The sequence below is a fragment of the Bidens hawaiensis genome, unplaced genomic scaffold, assembly GCF_021521415.1.
Source record: "Bidens hawaiensis isolate Kalapana, Puna unplaced genomic scaffold, B.hawaiensis_p1.1 tig00001692_1, whole genome shotgun sequence".
NCBI lineage: Eukaryota > Viridiplantae > Streptophyta > Magnoliopsida > Asterales > Asteraceae > Bidens > Bidens hawaiensis.
In genome coordinates this window covers 239,518-264,346 of record NW_027491096.1, presented here as the reverse complement: position 1 = coordinate 264,346, position 24,829 = coordinate 239,518, and the positions used below count along the sequence as shown (strand labels likewise).

The following is a 24,829-nucleotide window of genomic DNA, read 5'->3' as shown; positions in this document are numbered from 1 at the left end:
GTTTATGTTTGTTTGTGTTCATTTACATTTGTACATGTATGTTCGTTTATCTTTATTCGGTTATGTTCGTTTAGATTTTAAACAAATGAACACAAATGTCCCTTTTTAAATAAACGAACATGAACATAAATATTTGTTTGATTAAGTGTCCATGTTCTTTTAAAGTTAAATGAACGAACACGAACATGACGTTGTTCATGTTCATTGGATTCGTTTACAGGCTTTCATTATTCACATTGATTAAAATATATCGGTCTCAATCTCTAGGCTCTGTCGTTTTTAGTTATGTTCGTTTGTGTTTGTGAACCGTTCGTGAACACATTAATTTCCTTAATGATTGAACACGAACGTAACATCTCGTTCGGTAAGTTGACGGGTGGTCCATGGGACAACCCTTAAATGATATAAAAGCCGTAAGAATTATGTTTTGAATAAGTTTATTTTGTGGAATTAGATAACTACAGTTTTGTTGGTGAATTGTAGGTTCAAAGATGGCTCCGGGGCTATTATGTTGGATACCGAGGCAACCGAATGGACCGAGAATGTGTGAGAGATTAAAAAATGAAGAAAACAAAGAGTTTTGGCTGAAGACCACCGTGACCCACGGTCCAACCGTGGGCCACGGTCCAAATAAAAAATTGAAACAGAAGCCACCGTACCGTGGCCTCTGATTGACACCGTAGCCTCAACCGTGACCCACGGTTCAACCGTGGGCCACGGTCCAAAATTTTCAGATCACCACCGTGACCCACGGTTCAACCGTGGGCCACGGTCCAGCATTTCCAGCAGAAAACCGTGACCCACGGTTTGAACCGTGGGCCACGGTGCACAGTCGTAACTGTTGTTTTATTATTGTTTATTGCTCGTTTTTGGCGAGACTTTTCATTATCTTTTCATTCTAAACAACCTAGGGACGAATTTTTGAGAGCAAGAACAAGACTTTGGTGATTATAATCACTTGTTTGGGTTTATGATCCGTTCGATTAACCTAATTGATGTGATGATTAATCAAACGATGTGTGGCTAGTACTTTTATTGTTCTCTCCCGAATTGTAAGGTTTTCTACTTGGATAATTGTTAATCGTTTATGTTATTGGTGAGATAGTATTGTGATCATTTGATTATTGTGCTATGGTGATTGCGTGTTTGTTTTGTAATTGTTAGTATGGTATAATTCGTGTTCTTGACTATCCGTTCTTAGTGCCATAGGCAATCGAGATTTAGTAGAAGAGAATTAGGGTTAGCAATACTAAACTGATTATTGAGTGACAACCTTGCGTTTTCTAATCCAAGTACTTAGTCCTCGCTTATCACATCCAAACGCACATTCACGAATTATAATTGTGTAATTCACCTCACAAGTAAACATTAACTTTATCAACATTGGAAACCTGAAATCGAGAGAGAGCATTGTTTCTCTATTGTTTAAAACTTGTTTAATTATTTCAGTTATTTTCATTAATCAAAACCAAACAACCAACTATTTGAATTTACTTTTGCATTTAGTTTAATTTAGATAAATAACAAAACTACTTGGTAACACTATTTCCACAAACTCCCTGTGTTTGATACCCGCTTACCGCTATCTAACTAGTTGTATTCGGTTTATTTTTGAGTGAGTCTTCAACCTCACGTCATAAGTGTTCATGAACCGTTCGTGAACACATAATTTTCTTAATGAACGAACATGAACAAGGCCTTGTTCGTCTTCGTTCCGTTCGTTTACAGCCCTACAATAACCAGTTGATCCAGCTGGGTAATCAGGTTAGAAATGAAAACAAATATATATATATATATATATATATATAAAGGTGAAGTTCATCTTTTACAATTCTAGCCCTAGGTATTCAATTTGGCCAGTTCGTTCCATGGTTGATTAAATTGTTTTAGGGCTTTTGATTACAGATGAAAACGAGTTTAAAACGTATAATAATTTCCCTGTATTGATCCTTTTTGATGGTGAACGGACGGCTTGCCGGAAAAGCGTTCTTGACCGGAATTATAGTTATTCAGAGGGAGTTTTTGTGAAAAAAATTTGTTACGGGCAAGTTGATACGAAGAAATGTGATCTATTTATAATGTAAATCGTACCGTTAGTTGGTTAATGTCCGTTAATGGATTTTAAGAATAATCCGGCCGTTTGGGTCATTAAATCCGTCATTATAGGTTGTTAATATGCATTAATTGAGTCGTTAAGAGTTAAACGTTAGCGGAGATAGCAATATTAGTCAATTAGTTGTGTTAATAAATGAGTTTTCAGCCGTTATAGGGTTGCCAGATTTGTTGCCTCCGTCGCCGGCGGGTTCTGCCGGAAAACCGGGGTAGGGATGGGGGGTTGGGCTGGTTATTATATATATTATTATTTTAAACCATATTTACATATTTGGTCCCTCTAGTTTAGTTTAGTTTTTAAATATGTATTAAAGTTATAATTACAATTCTATCCCTTAAACTTTGTAAGGTTATTATAAAAGATATATGGAAATGCAACCAAAATGACATTTTTGGAAATCTAGGGAATTTCTCACGAGATATCAGAATTTCTCGCGAGATATCGTGAGATATAGTGAAATACGACCAAAATCTCGTTTATAGGATTTTTTTTGAATCGTTTATTCGTTTTTAATGTACTATCCTTCTTAAATCGACCTAAATCACGAAAATTGAGGCTCGAGCAATTTATTCAGATGTTGGAACAAGTCCACATTCATTTTCTTATTGATCAAACAGTAATCTTGGAGCTAATAGACCCGATCTTGTCATCAATAGTTTAGTTATTCCTTAAATGAGTTGTATATTTGATTATTTTGTTAAGACACATTCTAAAACCCTAAAACATTACTACATCATCAGCCTCCACCGTTCCCCAAGCAATCTCCTCCAGTGTTTCATGTTTTTCATCTAGCTTTTGTCTCCTGTTTTGACTTTCAAGTTCCAAGACCCGTTGACCTCGATGTAGCATTCGTTACTTTTCAAACCCGAAAACCCGACCCATTTCGAATTTTCGGTTTTATATATATATATGTGTGTGTGTGTGTGTGTGTGTGTGTGTGTGTGTGTGTATCTATGTATGTATATATATATATATGTATGTATATATATATATATATTTATATAATATTTAATTAATTTCCATTGCATTAATTTATTCGTCAATATTTTTGTTCGTATTTAAACCGACCAGTTGGGTCGTTTCGGTGTAATAACCTTTATTATTTATCATTATATAATATTCCCGACGATTTAAAGTTTGTTATTCTTTCGTTTTCTATTCAAGTGGTAAATAACGAAATGCCGAGGTCATAAGATTATTTAATCGATTCGCAAACTATCGGGTATAATATGAAATAATCCAAATACATATACTCTAACAAGTTTACATAACATACTAAAGTTCAAGGTTTAAAATGTAATTATAGTTTTAATATGATTTAAAAGAAACATTAAACTTGATGGACCTAAATGGTAAATTATTCAATTAATATGTTAGTCTATTAGTCAGCAGCACCCCTGCCCCCTTACTGAATATCGTTTTTCTGGTGTGAGACCAACGGCGGAGGCGACAAGACTCCGGCAACCGCTTAAACACCCTTAACACTCGCGTTTTGACTTAATTAAATGGTGTAACGGCTTAAGTCTAACTCATCTAACCCATAATTATCGTACATAACGTATAATAACGATTGACCCGTGCTTAATCAACATCCAAACTGCCGGATTTCTCCTAAAACGCAATAATAACGATTAAACATAATATGCATCAACTGACACTATAAATAGGTCCTAAACTCGTAACTAAACTTGTACCAATCATCAAAGTAACTTATAACAATCTCTGTAACCTCGAATTAATCCGGCAAGATCTGATTTCGGTCAACCCTCGTTCACCATCAAGCAGAAACTTTTCCAGGTAATAATTATATAATTTTGAATTGATTTTTGCGGCTAAACAAACCCCTAATCTAATTCCGACGAGCATGGAAAGGATTGAATGGATTGAAAGCTATGGTATTATATGGAAGAAGATAATATTGAGATATTATATAAATATATCTTTTTCTGTAATGTTAACAAAAAGCTTTCTGGTCCTAGGACCCGAGTTCGAACCCGGGTCTGGACTGCTTTGTTGTATTTATTTTTTCTATTCTTTTCATTATAAAACTTAAGGCCTAATAAATTAATTAAAATTAGTAAAAAAAATAAAATAAAATGATTATTTTTAGTTAAATAAAATTATTACAAATTAATTTTACCAAATTACGTTCAAAAACTCAACTTTTTCATATTCGTAATATTTCGTAAGAACCCATTAATATAATATTATATTTGCAATTCGTTAATCTTTATAATACACTATCGACAATGTTTTCGAGATAGATTTGACCGATAAAATTCGTATTCTCTAAATATTAAAGTTTCTTATTAACAATAAATTATTATTAAAATAATTTAAACCGTTAAAATGAGTTATTAAGTCATTAGCTTTTATTTCGTTAACTTTAATGCGTTATCATAATTGTTCGAGATAAAATTCAACCGTTAAAACCAATGTTCCGATAAATAAATAATTCTCATTTTAGTAGTAAACTCCTAATTATATAATATTAAAATAATGCAACCGTTATAATTTATGTTAGTTTTATTATTATAATATTGCAAATCGTTAAAAATTCCATAAGCATTATAATATTCAAACTTAGAAATCTTGTAATTAGTTCATATTAAAATATTAATAAACCATTAACCCGTTAATAAATTCTTTCACTTTTAGTCATTACGCTTTAAATAATTTGTTTTAATTCGATAACTTATATTTCATTAACCATAACCCCGTTGTTAATTTATAATTCATTAACCTCATCTCGTCAACTTAAATTCGTTATCTTTTAATTCGTTAAAATCCCATTGAAGTTTAAATATAATATTATAATATAAAATGCCATAAAATGCTAATAAAAGTTATAATAAGATAATACATATTCCCAACAAATAATTAACTCTTGTTATTCAGTTAGCTAGTCTTGATTTTTCTTTACATTTCATTTATAATTTGAGAAGTTCAATTGTTTCAGATTCTTTAATGAACTTTTGGTTGCTTCTGTTTCATTATCATGCTTTCGGTTTTCATTGCAATATTTATCTTCGATTTCAATGTGAGTTTTCATAATCCCATTTTAAACCTTTATTTTTGGGGTGTAGCACGTTACAAGCTTTTATCGATTGTGATGTCATCAAGTTTCAAACCGATTTAATTGTGTGTCTAAACATGTTAATATTATTTATCCGATTCATTTATGATTTTCATACGTGAAACTACGTGCAATATGTTTATCGTTTATAGTTGGTACATCATACATCAAACATCAAAGTGGGAGGGTTCGACGGGATGTACCCCTGCCGCCTATGCTATGTCTCGGTTGGACTAAATGGTGGTTATCATTCCCCTAGGTTGGGGTGTTATTTACATACTTTTTATCATGTAGCATCTGCATTTTAGAATAATAAATAAAATAAGTTTTATTTCTATATATACCGTGTGTCGTTATTTAATTCTATTAAATAATAATGGTATGAAAGGATAAGATTAGGGTGGTTCATGGACTTAGGATGATTATGGGCCTAAAGCCTATGGGCCTAGGGTATTTAAAGTCCTTAACCCTCACTAAAACCCTAAAACCCTCATTCTTCCATTTTGCCTCCACACACTCAAAACACACACAAACACCCTCCTCACATTCCGGCCAGATCTGAGCCCAAACCAAAACAATTTGTGTTAGATCTTCACCTAAACAATAAGGATGAAGCACTAATCCCGTATCCAATCAGATCCGACGCAAAACCAGATCCAAAAATGCACGTTTTAATTAAAAAGGTTAATAGTTTGAGGTCGGTTTGCCAAAAAGCTGATGAGCCGCGAGTTAACGGGTTGTAAGATGCAAGAAAAATATAAACTTGATGAGCCGCGAGTTAACGGGTACAATATAAGACAAACAAGTGGCGTTCGAGCTATGTAAAAAGCGAGTAGACAAAGTTGTTAAGACTCAGAAACCATTGCTAGGGTAAAATCGGGCATAAGGAAGGATCACGGAGGAAAATGGCTGAAAAATGGTAAACACGAAGAAAACCCCAAAACGGATCGTATATAGAAGAATCGCATCACATAGCCATGCGACGCGATTTGTTTAAGAAATGCGATGTGATTTATTTGTTCCATGCGATGCGATGCGATTCAATTGCCATGCGATGCGATTGGATACTCCATGTGATGCGATTGGATTGTTCCATGCGATGCGATTGGATTACATCAGTGCGATGCGATTGGATTACATCAGTGTGATGCAATTGGATTGCCACCCATGCGATGCGAATGGATTGCCTCCATGCGATTGGTTTTGTAAAAGACTCATTTTTCTAATGAAATTTTAATAAAGGCTTATTAGTGAAAATTTTAATAAAGGCTTATTCGACCCCAGCCAGGGGCTCTACCCCTTGGACCTTGCTAGGGCTGCCGCCCCTAGACCCCGCTACCAGGGGCGCTGCCCCCGGACCCCCTTCGTTAGGGACCTCACTAACCTAGAAGTATGATTTATTTAGAAGTAGTTAATTAATGCTTATAATTATTACACAGTTAGCCATGCACAGCTAAGGAAGGGTGTTACCGTTAACTCAGAGAGAAACCAACTTCAGGTGAGTTCTAGCCCCTTTACTCTGTGACGTTTTCGGGGCTGTGTGCATACTCCTATGTGATAGTTAATACACTTACTTGAGTGGTAAGTGTATGATGCACGTATGATTATGTATTGAATGCTATTATTATAGAATGTTTATATGAATGAATATGTATATATATTTATATACATAACTAGAAGGTATGTAAAGTATGCACGCATGATAACGAATGTATGGATGATTAACGAGACAGGTATGGTTGTATAGTTATTCGAGACAAAGGGACTAGACCCTAATAATATCTGAGACAGAAGGGCCCAGACCTTGATAATATCTTAGACAGAAGGGACCAGACCCTAATAAAATCTGAGACAGAAGAGAGCAGACCCTAATAATATCTGTAACAGAAGGGACCAGACCCTAATAATATCTGAGATATAAGGGAGCAGACCCTAATAATATCTGTGATGGTAGAGTTAGAATAACTTAAGGTATACCATATGGAATTATGAAAGAAAGTATGTAAGTACGTAAGTATGCATGTAAGAATGTATGAAAGAAGTATTAGTAAGTAAAGTATGAAATACGTATCTTTGGACACGTATAAGTAAGAATATGAATGTAATGTATGTTAACTGATTAACTAGATCTCACTCAGCGTAGCTGACTTTAGTATGCACATAGGTAAATAGAATGCGACAGGTTGCTTGAGGGGAGACACATGGCAATAAAGTGAAGATTGGCATCGAAGAAAGAAGATTCACGTGTTATTTATGTTTATCGTTAAGACTTATGTTCTTTTGTTGAAACTAATACTTGTTGGTTTGTAAGAATTGTTGACTTTTATATTTCCGTGAGAATTTTTAATTAACTCTGATCTTTAGAACTATGTTTATGAGTAAATCCAACACCCGAATGTAGGACACTGGAAACGGGGCCTTACATATCATTTACGTATGGTTGATATTATTACATGAGACACATGAATCGAGAAATTTCATATTATATATACTTTAAACTTATGAATTCTCACTAACTTAAATGTTGACAAAAATATATTATTTTTAACGTGCTACAGGTTAAATCGATGGCGTGCTAATGATGAAGATCATTAGTATACCTTAGGTTACTTAAATAAAGAATTTATTTGTGATTTGATGAATTATTTATTGTTCATTTTACTCTTATTGTAACGCCCGTTAATTTCCGGCAAAAGGTTTAATCTTGTAGTGTTATGTACACCTTTCGGGCTTGACCCGGCATTCTCTCGGGAGCTCCTTGCAAACCTCGTAAACATTCTCACTTAACTTTCCAACCAAGTTGCTACATACTTCAATTTGGAGGGACTTGGATGTAACTATTTTATATCATAAAACAAAAGAAAACTCAAACCCTAAACCTATTTGCAGCCGTCGGACCTGGACCCCCCCCCCTGCTCGTTTTTCTTCTGCCCAGCCAAGTTTCAGCAGTGAAAACTTCAATTCAAGGTCGGTTTTATGATTCCCCATGTCTTTTACACCTTAATTGATCATATTAACGCGCTTATTGGTCGTTTAGATTGAGTTTTGATGATAACAGCTTGCTGACAGATTCGTATACGTTTATTGTAGGGTCTGTAACACGATGTTAATCCACTGTTTTTGATCGATTCTTGATTCCATGATGTTCTAATTTGAGTCTAGTTTCCAGAAAGGTATAATACGTAATTTTTGGACGAGATTTGAATACTTTTTATGAATTTATAAAATCTAGTGTCAAAGCTAATGCGGGATGACGGATTCTGGTATGTCTTCCCGACATCATAACTTTTTTCGATAAGTCTAAATTGGTTGGTTACACTTCTGGAAGTTAATATTTTGAGTTAGGAACCAAACCCAATTGGGATCGTTTAATTTGGTTCGGTAATGAATTTTATAAAAATAAAACCATTTTGTTGCGCGCTGAAATAGCTGCACATACCTTTCTGTGTTGGAAGAATTTTTATGATTTTTGTGTCCAGTAGAAAAATATAATAAAAATATTTTTATAAACCTAAGAAATTTATTAAAGTCTGGTAAAAATTTAATAATTTAATTCAAAGGTTATCCTATGTAATTAAATGCATCTTCGCATGCTAAAATCTGCACGTTTTACTCGTTATTAATCAACAAGTTCGTTTTAGGCTTAACCGGTGGTTTTAGTTAGTTGAAAGGTTTTAGGAGCCTTGGGCCAAGTGTTGGGCCTCGGGCCAAGTGATTGGGTCTCGGGCCAAGTGGTTGGGCCTCGGGCCAAGTGGTGGCCTGGGGCCAAGTGTTGGGCCTTGGGCCAAGTTGTTGGGCCTTGGGCCAAAGTATTGGGCCTTGGGCCCAGTTGTTGGGTCTTGGGCCGGAGTGTTGGGCCTGAATGGCCCATTAGGCTAGAGTGTTGTTACAGTCTAGTTTAGTAACGCGTTTTGTATAATTTACAGGCCCTTGCTTGTGATTGTGCTCTTAGGGATTTCCTAGCTCATTGTAGGAGTTCATGATGCCCTTTTTACTCTTTTACGTTTTGGCCTAGCATACACACCGAAATACAATTTTAAACGATTTTACTCGTTACAATGATTTGAATAGTTTTACATGGTCTCACTCGTGATGGTGCATTTTGAAAGCTATATTTGAATTATTTTATATGCCTTAGGATATTTTAGACTCGTTCATGGTCTTGTGTCCTTAAGGTTACATACACTATTGATGGTCTAGACTCAAGGACGTTAGCAGACTTGGTGGTAATTGAATATGAGTAGACCTATCTACTTCCCGTATGGGATGATATATATATATATATATATATATATATATATATATATATATATATATATATATATATATATATTTATGTAGGAATATATATGTGTATGTATATATGGAGGTATGTATGTACGTATGAGGATGTGTACCTTATAGCCTACGATTGTGTAATGATATTTAGTTTCTCGTGACTAAGAATGATGTATGTAGGCTTATTGTTGTGTGTGTGCATGGTGATTCACGGCCGGGTCAAATATATTACTCGGGTTGTACCCGTGGTGAAGAGGCCCGTGTGACGTGATCATCATTTTGGCGGGTCAAATATATTACTCGGGTTTTAAAATCCCGTGGTGAAGAGGCCCGTTGGATGTTGAGCCGTGATCGGGTCAAATATATTACTCGGGTTGTACCCGTGGTGAAAAGGCCCGTATTATGTGCTTGGATGTATGAGCCGGGATTGGGTCAAATATATTACTCGGGTTGCACCCGTGGTGAAGAGGCCCGTACCCCGTGCTTGGATGTATGAGCCGAGATCGGGTCAAATATATTACTCGGGTTGTACCCATGGTGGAGAGGCCCGTATCTCGTGCTCGGATGTATAAGCTGTGACCGAGTCAAATATATTACTCGAGTTTGACTCGTGGTGGAGAGGCTCGTGTCACATGCTTAGGTCTTACCGCATCCGGGTCAAATATATTACTCGAGTCTTGACTCATGGTGGAAAGGCCCGTGTACGTGTGTTCGACGATGATTGTATTACTTGGTGAATTATATATAATTTATTTTATTTATACATTCTCTATTGTTTATAACTATAGCTTTGAAATAAAGTATGAATTATTGTTTATGAAAACTTGAACTCACTCAGCTCAAGCTGACTTTGTGTGTATGTTAGATTGACTTTCAGGTTGAGGATTAGAGATTTCCGCTTGGACGTGCTAGAGACTACTCGGACGGTTGAAGGCACATCTAGTCGAAGAATTAATAATGCAAACTGTTTCTTTTAAATTATTACCATAAGTATTTAAATTTTAATTTTGGTCACTTCCCTGGTTTTGGGAATTTTGATGTTATCTATTCCGCTGTTTACTACTCTAAAACGATTTTAATGAGATGAAGATTTCAAATAAAACGAATATTTTATTTACATTTGATTTTTGCACACTTGCACCCGTGTTTGGGATTTTTAATACTTAAACTTTTCCGCTGTTATTTACTCTGAACTTGTTTTAAATAAAACGAATCGATTGGTTTAAATTTTTGTGAATTTGGGGAGGTGATTACCAACTGTAGGATTCCCGGGATTCGGGGTCTTACACTTATGAACAATTTGTGTACTTGCTATCCGTTTAATCTGATTCAATTGCAATATTCTTGGTTTTAATTCTAGTTTATTGTCTCTAAGTTTCAGGTTCATTAGGGTTGGCTCAGTCAGCGCGTTAAAGTCTGGTTTCTCGTTTTTATTCTTATTATCTCTAAAACTCGCCTAATTAATAAGGTGAGTAATAACCCCCCTTGATTTTTTTACGGACTTTAACAATTATTTTGGGGACTTATGCATACCTACTCATACTTTATATATTATATGCTACACAGAATTAGCAAATTGTGAATATTGTGTGTTGATCGATTAAATGATTAATTGCTAATTGTCTAGTTGTTTAACTTTATCGCATTTGAAGAGATCTATCATAATCTCATTATAAGTATGATCATATGACTTTCAGAGTAGCCAAAGCCCGATTTGTTAGGAAATGATAACCTGACACCAAATATTTGCTCGTGGTTTGATTGTTGATGCTCACAGCATTAGTTTGCTCATTTATATACATACATACATATATATATATATATAATCATTATTTTAAAGCTGGTGATTATCTCACTCAACCTCGTGTTGACAAACATATATATTTTTTTCGTATATTGTAGGTTATTATCTGGTTTGAAGCAAAGATGAAGATCATTTAGAGAGATCTTAAATTATTTTAATAAAAAGAGACAATTATATTTGGTTTTCTTACTTTGGAATATTTAGTTTATTTTGGACTGCTTTGTAATTTTTTGAAACATTGTGTACTGGTTTGAATTTTAATAAGTAAATTAGATATTATCATAATAAATTGCATGACAGTGTCTTGTGAGTTGTGAACCAACGGTTCGCGCCCCGGCATTCCGCCGTAGATCGAGGTGTGACAGATTGGTACCAGAGCCGAAGGCTATAAGATAGGTGGTTAGAAATGTCCTAGTAACATGCCTAGGACCATATGTGTGTTTACTTAATTGCCTTATGTGCTTTATTTTGAGTGTTTACAGCTTATTTACTTGTTTATTTATTTTATTATTAAATCATGTACACACACTCTGAGGCCACGCCTCATTCTCAAACATATTTTCTTTAATTAGTAGATTGTTTTTACTTTCTGGAAATTCCTTAAAAATTCCCTTATTTGCTTTTTAACTCATTCTCCTTAAAGCAAGAGAGTATGACAAGTTCTCGTAGTAACTGGAAGGGGGAGAGAACTATGAGTCAAGCCTTGGCAAAATGATTCTGAGAGACAAAGGAAAGATGCTATTCCTTTCCTAGAGGATTTCCCAACCACAGTACTCGAACTTATAGGCGAAAGCGAAACATATGTCATACGACTAGAACTTTAGCGGTCAACGTACCCGATGTAACGGCTACATTCCTTATATAAAAACCGAATTCATGGTGATTCGTGGTTAAATTCTGAAATTCCAAATATTTATATTATCATTTTAAAAATGTTTAGATGAGTGAAAAACCCATGGCAAGCCTTGGACGCTTCAATTATTCATTTTCTTAACCTGATTCGGTTTGATGTTTTTGTTGAAGCATTATCATATGTGGTGGTTCACGAGATGCACCACTACCCATTTGATTTTGCTATTTCGTTATTTAATTGAACCATTAAAATGCCATATGGGCAGTTCAGCTCCTTTGTCGCGACAATTCGTCAATCAGTTGGTCCATCTAAAATGCCATGGAACGCTAATGGGAGACCCAACTCACAAATTGAAATTAAGTTATTTTAATTAGGCATTTAAAATGCCATGAAACGCTTATGAGAGACCAATTCATAAATTTTATGTTATTTAGTTGGGCCATTTAAACTGTCATGGAAAGTTCATGGGACCCAACTAACAAAGTATGTTTCATTATTTAGTTGGATTCCTTAAATTTCCATGGAGAGCACATGGAGACCCAACCAATAAATTTAAATATATTTTTTTTATTTTTTAAAATTTTCGAAATTTTTGTTGTATGCATCTAAAGATAATAACCTATTAGTTCAAATATAAATAATTATACGTCTTTTCTAGGTTTAGTTGAGATGTAAATGATACAAACAAAAAAAATCCTCATAGATTTTAGAAGCCTAGGTAACTACGCATATAATTCTACAAAATATGCTCACTCTTACCTTTTTTTTTTTTTTTTTGCATTCAACTCTTCTATTACCAAATGCATTTAAACGTGTGTGTGTTTGTGGTGTGTGTGGTTTTTTCTTGAGAGTTGGAATGTGGTTTTTTCTTGAGAGTTGGAATTAATATTAAAGATGCAAGAAGATGAGATCTAAATGATGCATATAGGTTATGATTGGGGTTACTCTTGAATAAAAGAAAGAAATATATCAACTTCATTAGTGTGTAATATGTATCATTTGGAAGAGTTGCACCGTTTTGACCATATGAAACCTCATTTTACCAATCCTATTTGATAAATTGATTATCATTTACGTATGACCTTAAATACAATTACATAGCAAAGCTGATATAACATGCATCATGCATGTCTTCATAATTCTCCTTGTGTAGTCAAATTGTTTTGTCTTTTTGCAATTTTGCAGTGTAAGAGTTAGGACATCAAAGTTTAATATGTTACGTTTAAAGACAGTCGAAGCTTCAAAACTTTTATCCAAAAATGAAAACACCTACTACCAGTAAACAATAGAATAGAACAAAAAATATATTGTAGATCCACCAACTAAAGAAAAATGTCAAGAGTTATCAAATCAACTATTTACACTCGTCCTCTCAGATTTGTTACTTTCAACCTGTTTGACCATTTTCTTTTTAGTCAAATCTTATAGATTAACACGTTTGACTCTTTAGAGATTAATCATAACCCAGTTTATACTATTTTCTTGAACCAGCATTCCTAGTCGATATGATGCATTTTGGAAGGAGCTTGGATATGTGAAACAACTGATAAAAACGAAGGACATTAAAACTGAAGATATGGGGATTGTTGCACTGTTTGGGCTTGAGTGTTTTGCTTGATATTGTGCTAGAGAGATTGTAGGACGGGGGTTTACTATTACGGGTTACTATGTTTAACTTCTGATGTCAAAGTTAGCTCGACATGTTCAAGATAATAAGGTAGTCTACTTAAAATGTACTTTTTCTTGCCAAATGAATTAAGTACACAACACTCATGTGCAAGGACCGCTGCCAAATAATTTGAACTTCTTTACTATACAGCTTATAGTATTTGGTGTGCGTGTGCATCATATAAGTTATCTTATTGATATGTTGTAACAACCGGGGAAAAAATGAATAAATAATAACAAAAAATAATAACCTTAATAACGGTAAACAAAAAAAACACAAAAAAATGCTTATGTTTATAAAGAAATCTTAGGGGGCGTTTGGATGAACTTTTAAAACTTGCTTATTTGCTTGTTTTATTGTTGAAAAGCAAAATGTGTTTGCAAATCTCCTCTAAAAGCTTCAAATTGGAGCTTTTGAAAAGTTGTTTTTGCTTTTCAAAAAGCAAATAAACAAAAAAGCAATTTAAAAAGCTCAGCCAAACACCCCCTTAATAAAATTTGCAACCTAATTATAGTCTAATCTTAACACTTATAAATAACATATTACAAAGATTTGTGTATATCAACTTTTGACAAACAGCTTACAAGAACTAATGATTTGAAATAAATCATACAATAAAATATAATAACAATTATACATTTACAACTTGCGTCACCAAACTAATATACAAGTGGATATACAACGTTAATATTTATAAGAGTATTAACCTCGGCAAACATAAATCACTTGTAGGTTATTATAAACCCCCTAAAATAACAAGTCTAGCGTCATTGTGAATTATCGTTCAAGGTATGGATCCTTACCTTCTCCTTATTATTATCATATTTGTTTGTTATACACCCCGTTGATGTTATATATATACACCTTGGAACTCCTAACGTTCTTTGACAGCTCGATTCATTTGGCCGTCCGTTCGATTCATGTTTCGATTATGATTTGTAATTTGACTTGATAGCATGCGATATATTTATTAGGATATTGTACTCATTATCGTATGTTCTGATACTAATTATAATGTAAGGGCTACTATTTACGGTTTATTAAGTTTATGTTATGATTGATTGTGCTTTGTTACCCTGAGTTCTAGCTTCTCGTGGAGTGTCCCACGAGCATGTTGTTGTGGCATAAACAACATGTGCTCCTACCGTGACAGAGAGATTAGTTCACGACATCTCTTAAAGGATGGCAGGTGTGGCCCATAGCTATTAGGGGGCGTATGGATCAATCCTAGATATATGTTACTGTTCTGCTACGGGAAATGGTTGTGGGTATGCCAACCCACGCCATTTCGTGTGATTGATACACAAGAGTAGCTACCTGTATATCGTCACGTATCATACATTTCTGCCGGGCTCACGGGTACATCTGTAAGATACGATTTGTTTCTTTAAGTTACTATGTATCGTATCATATTACTGGTTATGTTTCTGATACTACTATATTACTGATGATGTTACAGCTTATGTTGTTGTTAAAGTTATCGTTGTTATTTTGAGCCTATTATTCTGTGCTGGGCATTCAGCTCATTACGTAAAATTTTTCCTCCCACAGGTTCACAGGTTACTTTGGAAGGGATGGAGAGCACGAATTAAAAATAATTGGATGCTATCTGAAGATGCCAACTAGTTTCATAGTATTAGAATAATATGTATTTGGACCTTTGTGTTTTCAGGCTTGTAATGCAACTATAAAAGGAAAGCGAAAGTGGACCTTGGCGTGAAGAAAGGGACTGTGAAAAAGAAGCCTCCACCTTTCCACGGACCATGTTACAACTGTAACAAGATGGGGCACCGGGCGAATCAGTGCAAGAAATCGAAGCGCAAACGCACGCATTTGGTGGACGAGGGATGGCACTCCTCTCGTGGCGATGATTACCAAGGAAGCGACTTTCATCGAGGAAGTCAACGTTGTGGGAGACGCCCCCAAAAGGTGGTACGTTGACACCGGTGAAACCCGCCATGTTTGCCGCGACAAACAACTCTTTAAGAATTTCAAAGAGGCGGCGGGTGACCAGAAGCTTTACATGGGGAATAAAGTGACTGCGGACATCATGGGGGAAGGCGATGTGGTCTTGAAGTGGACTTCTGGCAAGGAGCTCACATTGACCAAAGTTCTCTATGTTCCCGAGATTCGCAAGAATCTTGTCTCGGGATGGATGCTCAACAAGCACGGATTTCGATTGGTGATTGAATCGGATAAATTTATTTTATCGAAAAATGGAATGTTTGTCGGCAAGGGTAATGCCGACAATGCTATGTTCAAATTGAATGTAATTGTTGTCAAAAATTCTATGAATAAATTGCAACTTCTATTTACATGATTCAGTCGTCAAATTCTAATTCTTGTGTCTGGCATGGTAGACTAGAACTTGTAAATTTTAATTCAATTCGACGTTTAATTAAATTAAATAGCATTCCATGTTTTAAAATCGATTCAAAATATAAATGCGAAACATGTGTTGAATCCAAACTAACGAGAAAGCCTTTCAAATCGGTTCAACGAATAACCGAACCCCTTGATTTAATCCACACTGATGTGTGCGATTTAAAAGCCCCTCCCACAAGAGGTGGAAATAAGTATTTCATCACGTTCATTGATGATAGTACTCGTTATTGCTATGTATACTTACTTAAAAGTAAGGATGAAGCAATAGGCAAGTTTATCTTGTATAAAGATGAGGTTGAAAATCAACAAAAATGGAGAATAAAAACTTTGCGAAGTGATAGGGTGGTGAATATGTTTCACCATTTGCGGAAACATGCGCAAAAAGTGGCATAATACATGAGTGTACCCCACCTTATTCTCCACAATCAAATGGCATTGCGGAACGAATGAACCGTACATTAAAAGAGCTGATGAATGCCATGTTGATTAGCTCGGGCGTGAGCTATGACTTGTGGGGGGAGGCTATTCTCTCGGCCAATTATATCTTGAATAAGATACCCCGCAAGAAAATGGACGTGACTCCGTATGAGTTATGGAAGGGTAAAAAACCTTCATACAAATACATTCGAGTGTGGGGGTGCCTTGCAAGGTGACGGTTCCGCCACCAAAGGCACTAACGATATGACCTAAAACCGTGGATTGTATATTCATTGGATATGCACACCATAGTAATGTGCATAGGTTTCTTGTACATGAGTCCAAGAATTCCAATGTACATGAAGGCACTATTGTTGAGTGGAGGACCAACGATTTTTTCGAAAATGTGTTTCCTTGTTTAAGGAAAACACATGCGAGTTCTCAAGAGAGTTGATGAAGCAAGTACATCAAGAGCGATTGATGATACTGTTCATGATGAGAGACATGAACGACCCGAAATTGAGGAAGGTGAGCTTAGACGAAGCAAAAGACCAAGGATTGAAAAATCCTTCGGTCATGATTTCGTGAGCTACATGGTTGAGGGTGAGCCCAATACCTACCGCGAGGCGGTTACCTCCGCGGAATCACCTCAATGTAAAAAAGCAATTAAGATCGAGATAGATTCTATATTGCAAAATCATACTTGGGAGTTGGTAGATCTTCCGCCGGGTTGTAAACCCCTTGGATATCGTTGGATATTCAAAAGGAAGATGAAAGCTGATGGAAGTATTGATAAATACATGGCAAGGTTAGTGATCAAAGGGTATAGACAAAAATAAGGTCTAGACTATTTTGATACTTACTCGCCGGTCACGCGAATAACCTCAATAAGGTTGGTTCTTGCAATCGCGGCCTTACGAAATTTGGAAATTCACCAAATGGATGTAAAAACCACATTACTAAATGGCGATTTAGATGAAGTGATTTACATGGAGCAACCCGAGGGTTTCTCCACCCCAGGGAAAGAGGGCAAAGTATGTAAACTAGTCAAATGGTTGTATGGTTTGAAGCAAGCTCCAAAACAATGGCACTTAAAGTTTGATCATGTCATGCTTGACAATGGTTTCAAAATAAACGTGTGTGACAAATGTGTCTATGTGAAGGACACGCCAGGAGGTTATGTGATTTTATGTCTTTATGCAGATGATATGCTTATCATTGGGAGTAATGATACTATGATTAAATCTACAAAAGATATGTTGAAAGCGAGGTTTGACATGAAAGACTTGGGTCTCGCGGACGTGATTCTTGGGGTTCAAATTACTAGAACCCAAAATGGTCTTATCTTGAGTCAATCTCACTATGTGGATAAAATTCTTGAGAAATTCAATAAGGATGACACGCGTTTCGTGTCAACTCCAATTGATACGACCCACCATCTATCTAAAAATAGAGGCGAGGGTGTTGCTTAGTTAGAGTACTCAAGAATTATTGGTAGTCTAATGTATCTTATAACATGAACTCGACCCAATCTAGCTTATGCCATGAGTAGGCTAAGTAGATATACTAGTAATCCGAGCGTGGAACATTGGAAAAGTATAACACGGGTTCTAAGGTACTTAAGATACACAAGAGACTACGGACTCCATTATAATCGAGATCCAACTGTGATCGAAGGATACAGTGATGCAAATTGGATTTCGGATATAAAAGATTCTAAATCAACAAGTGGATATGTATTCACACTTGGTGGTGTAGCTATTGCTTGGAAGTCTTCTAAGCAAACGGTTATAGCTAGATCCATGATGGAATCGGAGTTTATCGCCTTGGATAAATGTGATGAAGAGGCGGAATGGCTACGTCAATTTATGGAAGATATTCCAATATGGCCAAAGCCTTTGTCGGCTATTTGCATACATTGTGACAGTCAATCAGCGATTGGTAGAGCCCATAGCGTGATGTACAACGGCAAATCAAGGCATATTCGACGTAGACATACCACGGTACGACAACTACTCATAACGGGTGTTATCACGATTGATTATGTGAAGTCAAAAGATAACATTGCAGACCCGTTAACAAAAGGCTTAAGCAAAGAGTTAGTTAACAAGTCGTCAAAAGTAATGGGACTAAAGCCCATGGGAAAAGGGGATATATAGGGAAACCTAACCTAGTTGACTGGAGATCCCAAGATCTAGGTTCAATAGGATAACTTAATCATGAAACCAAGGGTGGTCACTGTGGGGGGAGTACCCCAAACCAAACTAAAGGGCGTTGCGTGCGCGCCCGTCCTAGTCCATTCCAATCAGTGACACATGTTGTAAGGATAAGCATAATAAAGGTTAATGATTTGTGGAAATCAACAAACCTATTGCTTTTAATGATTCGAGCGAGAATCACCTATGTGAGAGAGAACTAGGTCGATTTGAATGGATTTTGGGAGCTCTCGCAGAACCAGGCTAGTGTTCCAGGACCATAATAGGACACGACAGTGAGGGGTTGGCCAGACCAGGGAGACTGTTGTGTGAAGTGTATTGGCGTCTACATAAATGGGGGTATGTTCAAAGACATCGTGTCTACACACCGCTAGGAGACTAAGTATGCTTTACAAAGAAAGGTTCAAAGGGTAACACCTACCTATCCTGCAATGCTCAACCGTTGAATTGAATCTAAGAAACTTGCATGTATGGATTGATCTCAATGTGAAAATGAATGAGTTTTGTTTTCACATGTGGGGGATGTTGGAAAATATGTGGAAATGAATAAGTTTTGTTTTCACATGTGGGAGATTGTTGGAAAATTTTTGTGAAAAAAAATATATATATGTTTAAACTTTGAATTATTTTATTCAAGATTGTTAGTCAATTAGTCAAAGTCATTAAAATGTCCTTTAATTTGGCTAAAAAAATTAAAGTTTTGGTTAACGGTTCCTTTAATTTGGTCAAAAAAATAAAGTTTTGGTTGACGATGGTTGAATGGTTTCAACTTTCTACTAGTATAAATACCAAGGGAGCTCCTTGGTTGTAGACACACAAAAAACACAAAATTAACACATTCTCTCTTGTGTTTTCTCCTACTTTCTCCTTAAAAAATTCCAACATTCTTGATCATCTTGCTAGAGCCATCCCCGGCAGTACATATTGCTTAGGCCGTTGTACTCTGGGAAACAAAACGGGGAGAGACCCGAAATTTGTTTTAAGGGCCCCGTGTAAAACACGATCCTCGGCCACAAAGACTACGGCACCATTCTTCTTCTACACCTTTCTTGCATTATTTTATTTCAATTGTATTGTAATTTTGATTTTTCCGATGTAATTCGTATTGTAATTTACTTGCTTTCCTAGATAGGTTTGATTCCTTGTATTGTAATCATTTTATTAAAAGTGTTTTATTTTATACGCGAACGGTTTCCTATATATGTAAACTGATAATAAGTGTAATAAAATAAAAAGAAGACTAATGCAAGAAATATTTGATTGGACAACACTCTTTTGCAAACCTGCTCTAACTTCTTTCTTCCATGTTTGAATCACATTGCTGTACCCATCATCATCACCATTCTTTTCTTGAATAAAATTATACAATAGAGCATGACAAGGTTTTACTATTGACATATCATCATTATCGTACTAGTACTCAGTATATCCCACCAATAGCAAAGCTATGGTAGGGTCTGAGAAAGGTTCCATTTTTTTTTCTGATTTTGGCTAACAGACTTCACAAATCAAAATAATTTTCACCAAGTCTTCACAAATTCAATTGAACACAGCATTTGAAGCCATCCCTTTAATAATCATACCCTCCTCCTTAGATATTTTTTTACAACATACTCTAGAAACACCCCTTATATAAACCAACCTTAGGTTGTCCTACACCTTAGAAAAATCCACTAAAACCATTTAATCTCTTGCGACTAACATACTTTCCGGCGACCCTTTAGCTATTTCCGATCAACCTATTTTCATACTGTAAACCTACATCGTCATCTCCACCGCGTGCCACCTCCATCGGTCCTAGAAACACCACAGAAACCACCAACCACCGCTGCATATTTCTTTCCGGTGACGTCGGTTGTCGCATGCCGACACCACCGCAGCACCATCGACACCGGCGCCCTCCGCAGGTAGACTTCGACCCTCGTGTATCTCCGTATAAAAACCTTGTGCTATGAATGGCCTCTATTACATAAAAGTTGGACTTTGATAGGGAACGACAACTAATATAACCAAATGTTTAAAGAGGATGATTTTTTAAGACAAAATGTACTATATTTTAGAAGATTTATATGTGATCAAAATACTGCCTTAGTACTCTAAACCTTTGTTTACACGCTATATTTTCAAAGTAAACTTTTTGTTTAGTAATGAATACAGAAGCCATGAGTTAAATTTGTAAATCATGTTTTTTTTTAAAGCATAAAATTTGTCAATCATGTTTGTTTTTAAAACATACAGTACGTAGCTTGTGGCGAAGTTATGACAAACACTTAAACATTAAAAAAAACACAAAAAAATGCTTATGTTTATAAATAAATCTTAATAAAACTTGCAACCTAATTATAGTTTAATCTTAACACTTATAAATAATGTATTACAAAGATTTGTGTATATCAACTTTTGACAAACAACTTACAAGAACTAATGATTTGAAATAAATCATACAATAAAATATAATAACAATTATATATTTACAACTTGCGTCACCAAACTAATATACAAGTGGATATACAACGTTAATATTTATAAGAGTATTAACCTCGGCAAACATAAATCACTTGTAGGTTATTATAAACCCCCTAAAATAACAAGTCTAGCGTCATTGTGAATTATCGTTCAAGGTATGGATCCTTACCCTCTCCTTATTGTTATCATATTTGTTTGTTATACACCCCAATGATGTTATATATATACACCTTGGAACTCCTAACGTTCTTTGACAGCTCGATTCATTTGGCCGTCCGTTCGATTCATGTTTCGATTATGATTTGTAATTTGACTTGATAGCATGCGATATATCTATTAGGATATTGTACTCATTATCGTATGTTCTGATACTAATTATAATGTAATGGCTACTATTTACGGTTTATTAAGTTTATGTTATGATTGATTGTGCTTTGTTACCCTGAGTTCTAGCTTCTCGTGGAGTGTCCCACGAGCATGTTGTTGTGGCATAAACAACATGTGCTCCTACCGTGACAGAGAGATTAGTTCACGACGTCTCTTAAAGGAGGGCAGGTGTGGCCCATAGCTATTAGGGGGCGTATGGATCGATCCTAGATATATGTTACTGTTCTGCTACGGGAAATGGTTGTGGGTATGCCAACCCACGCCATTTCGTGTGATTGATACACAAGAGTAGCTACCTGTATATCGTCACGTATCATACATTTCTGTCGGGCTCACGGGTACATTTGTAAGATACGATTTGTTTCTTTAAGTTACTATGTATCGTATCATATTACTGGTTACGTTTCTGATACTACTATATTACTGATGATGTTATAGCTTATGTTTTTATTAAAGTTATCGTTGTTATTTTGAGCCTATTATTCTGTGCTGGGCATTCAGCTCATTACGTAAAAATTTTCCTCCCACAGGTTTACAGGTTACTTTGGAAGGGATGGAGAGCACGAATTAAAAATAATTGGATGCTATCTGAAGATGCCAACTAGTTTCATAGTATTAGAATAATATGTATTTGGACCTTTGTGTTTTCAGGCTTGTAATGCAACTATAAGAGGAATGAAATTATGTCTTTTGTTTCTGAATACTGTAAAGTGACACGTCAGTCCATTCTGGGTTGGGTGTTACATATGTGACCTTGTAGTTCCATATACTGAAGTGTGGACAGTGCTAATCAACTGATCGTGACTCAGTTGGCTATGTTTTTATCATGGCTTAATGACAAGCAAGCACTTATTTAACCGTAATTAGCGAAATAGTTGAAAATTGGATTAATAGGGGAAACATTCAGGGAACATATCTATACAGGCGTAGAGACAAGTGACAGCTGCTGATTGCCGCACAAAAGCATCAACGACAATGCCTTAACAATTTATTAACATGGAAATGGAAAGAGAGCAAAAGTAAATTAATTTTAAGATAGTGGATACAGAAAATTTAATAGATGAATGGTTGGTTGCAATTAGTGTTGGTTGGTTGTGACTACTTCCTATCGATGGTAAAACTTGAAGATGATTAAATGCAAATGATGTAAAGTTTCACCAAATTTTGATTGCCAATTAATCCGAAAAAAATATATATAAATTTTGTTGTAAATGTCACATTTGATAAACAGTGGTGTAAGAAAGTTATAAATGCTGAAATCGTTTTAAGAACCAGTTTCTAGGCTTTTGGTTATTACTCATACCTGTTTTTGGTCAATAACCATTTTCGGTTCCTAACCGGTTTTTGTGTGGAAAACCCCTAACATATTTAATGCTATTAACACTAATCTTATTAACCTATTAGCGGTTATTCGGTTCCTATGTCAAAATCCTAACTTGTTCCTAACCTACACTCGGTATTACAAATCGGTTTGTACTATGCCAACTACTAACCGAATTTGGTTTCGATTCGGTTACCTGTTAGTTCACCTCTAATTAGAACTGGTCCTACTCAACAACAAAGGTTTTGGTTTCTCAGAGAAATTCTACTCGGAACTGGAACCAACCCGGACTCGTTGGTACCGGTTCCATCTAAACACTATCAAACCATGGACTCCACCCGGCAAAGCCGACCGATGAAAATCCAGACCATACCAGAAACGGTTCTTGCCACACGACCAAACCTAGAACTCCTACCGGTTCTGGTTGATGAAAAACCCCGATTTGCCCACGTCTACCTCTAATTATGATTGATGAAAGAAGTGAAAAAGATTTCGAAAATCAACTTGCCGGCCCATTCCAATATTGGGCGGGGTACTGGCCCAAATGCCCCATGAGTTCAAATTAGGGTTTTGTCATTCTTTTTCTTTATATACGTTCCCTTGAGAGCAAATCCTAAACTAGAGAGCAGCCGTCGATCTCCTTAGTGTAATGTAAGCGTTTTTCAATCGGATTGATTTATTATTCTCTCTCAGCACAGTAGTATTCAGATCATTGGATTTCTTTTAACGAAATCCCGTGTTTCAACCTCCAATGTTACTTGACTGCCCATATGAATCTCCGGTGTTAAGACCCATGGAAATTACTTTTTTGATTATTATTTTCATGACCGGATAAATCTTTTACATCATCGTCTATTGAATTTAGAATTAGGGTTGTCTAAAGGCATACTTAGACACAGGGGCTCTGTTCCATCTCAAACAAGCCACCTTTTGCACGGTGCCGATAAATCGCTACTTCTACACGATTGGAGCTAAATGTTTTTTTCTTCCACATTACAAGTAGCCAAATGCTATTTTGATTATAAAAAAGTGCAAGTTATTAGTAATGCGGTGATGAGAGAGCTAACATGTAAGAAGATGCTTGACTTTGTGTTGAGTCTCTTCAATGAAATACTCTTGTTACGCTTGGCTTCTGAGCATTCGATTAATTTCTCAAATATCTTTTCTTTTTTGTCTTTATGCAAGATAATCACAAAATTTGATATAACAAAGCATGTGCAATTTCAAATTACTAAACATAGTTACAATTTTGTCCTTTGAATTTAATCATCTTTTGTAAATTTAAATAATATTTACAACTATTATTCTTAATCTTTTAGTTATATACTCTTTTTATTTTCACTTTTAACCTAACTTTCATCACAAAATTTGAATGGTCATAACTCTTTTATATGTTAATATTTTTTATAAAATATTGTATTATAAAAACGAGCATTTTATTATTTTTAATTTGAGTATCATATTGTTAATAGTTTTTCAATTAAAAAAACTGTATTTTATGTATGAGTGTTTGTGGTCTGGTTTGATCATTTTTAAATTAAACCGTGAGCCAAATCGTGTCGTCGAAAACTGAAACCACCCCGTTGAAAATTGAAATCGGCTGGCCAAAAGTTAAGGAAAAAAAAATCACTTGTGTAATCAAACCAATGACCGGTTTGAACGGTTTCACGGTTTCAAACCGAACAATAAACACATATAAACTTGTAATGTGATTACCAAAGTCCGCGTTTTCCGCTGCATTGCGCTAGCTCACGTCTAGTTCTATATAATTTAAGAGCCATGGAAAATTAAGACAATGGATTTTAAAGGATCTATAATTGTTTAAACACATGGTGTAACTTCAA

At 35.5% G+C, this 24,829-nt stretch overlaps 1 non-coding gene across 1 annotated transcript; it reads left to right on the top strand.

Moving 5' to 3' along the window:
• The first annotated feature begins 24,029 nt into the window (after positions 1-24,029).
• LOC143594778 (small nucleolar RNA R24) lies at positions 24,030-24,126 on the top strand. Its single transcript, XR_013146401.1, has one exon. It is a non-coding gene; the product is annotated as a small nucleolar RNA R24 (small nucleolar RNA).
• Positions 24,127-24,829: the final 703 nt, after the last annotated feature.